This window comes from Aplysia californica, unplaced genomic scaffold (genome assembly GCF_000002075.1).
Source record: "Aplysia californica isolate F4 #8 unplaced genomic scaffold, AplCal3.0 scaffold00797, whole genome shotgun sequence".
Classification (NCBI taxonomy): domain Eukaryota; kingdom Metazoa; phylum Mollusca; class Gastropoda; order Aplysiida; family Aplysiidae; genus Aplysia; species Aplysia californica.
The window spans coordinates 270,806-272,108 of record NW_004798067.1 but is presented as its reverse complement, the minus strand read 5'-3'; the positions used below and the strand labels follow the sequence as shown (position 1 = coordinate 272,108).

Sequence of the window (1,303 nt, the reverse complement as noted above, 5' to 3'; positions counted from 1 at the left end):
GTTGTGCATAAATAGTTACTTACTTACTTACTTACCCCCAGCAGTTGGTCCTCCTCGTTTTCTTTTTCCAGTTGGTCTGTGGGTGGTTGGCGGGTACTCTGGTGCAGTTTGCTCCTTCTTTCCTATCGAACATCTATCGTCCTGATCTGTCCTTCTTTTCGGTATTTGTTACTCTCTTGTAACACGTCGAATCTTTGGCACTTATATGACCGTATTGTGTTGCAACTACCGTAAAACTTTTACTAAATCATCCAGTTGGTCTCCAATACCATGTCTGATAGGTTATGCATAAATACTGGTCTGAAAACGATTCCGTGCACACTTGCTAGCAAGTTGTGTGGTTTGCTCCATCTTTCCTACCAAAAATCTATCGTCCTAATTTCTCCTCCTCCTTTTTTGTGTTTGTTATTCTCTTGTAAAATTTCTAATCTTTTTGTGTTGCAAGTGCCGTAAAACTCTTACAAAAACTAAACTAAAATTCTCATACGTACCCGTGGTAACATTGGATTCCTTTAAAATTCACGTGCGGCAAAGATTGGATGAGCTCTGCTAGGTCTGCCACTGCCTCCCCGGGCTCCACGCCGCACCTTGTAGGTTGTAGCAAAAATAAATAATAATATATGTATTACAAATGTTTTACGCCTCTATTGGCACATTCAGATCATAAAGGAGGCGGGCTGCCCTGCTGTTACCTGTAAGGGCCAACCCGGGCTGAATACAGCATCCCTGCAGAAAGATGGGGATACTCAATACATTATATAGTAGATGTTCTCCGCCTGGGAATCGAATACTGACCCACTGACGCCTGTGTAAAATGATATGCCCAAAGATTTTCTACTTACTACCGCGTCTCCCAACAAATACAAAACAAAACAAAACAACAGAAAACTAAAAACAAAACAATACTAAACTAAACAAAAGAAAATTAAATAAACAATACAAAACTAAGCTAAACAATACAATACAGTATAAAAGAAACCAAAACAAAACAATTCTAAACTAAATAAAAGAAAACTAAAATAAACAATACTAAACTCAACTAAACAATACAATGCAAAATAAAACAATACAAGACAATATTAAACTAAACAAAAGAATACTAAACTAAACAAAAACATCAACAAAATCGCGTCACCTGTCATGACCTACGTTGACATCCACCACCAGGTCAAGGGTCACGCCAAACTCCCCAGCTACCTGACCCAGATCCCGCACGTTTCCTGCACTGTCCACACACACAGAGATCCTCACAGACTGCCGTGCCAGAGCCGCCAGCCGGAGCAGCTTCTTGCGGCTGATTATC

General features: G+C 40.1%; 1 long non-coding RNA gene across 1 annotated transcript in view; it reads right to left on the bottom strand.

Annotated features, from left to right (window-relative positions):
* LOC101857064 overlaps positions 1-707 on the bottom strand; it is a 2,378-nt gene extending 1,671 nt beyond the window's left edge. Inside the window, exon 1 of the long non-coding RNA XR_004859211.1 lies at positions 492-707. This is a non-coding gene — a long non-coding RNA (uncharacterized LOC101857064). The remainder of the gene's footprint in view (positions 1-491) is intronic.
* Between the last annotated feature and the right edge of the window lie 596 nt (positions 708-1,303).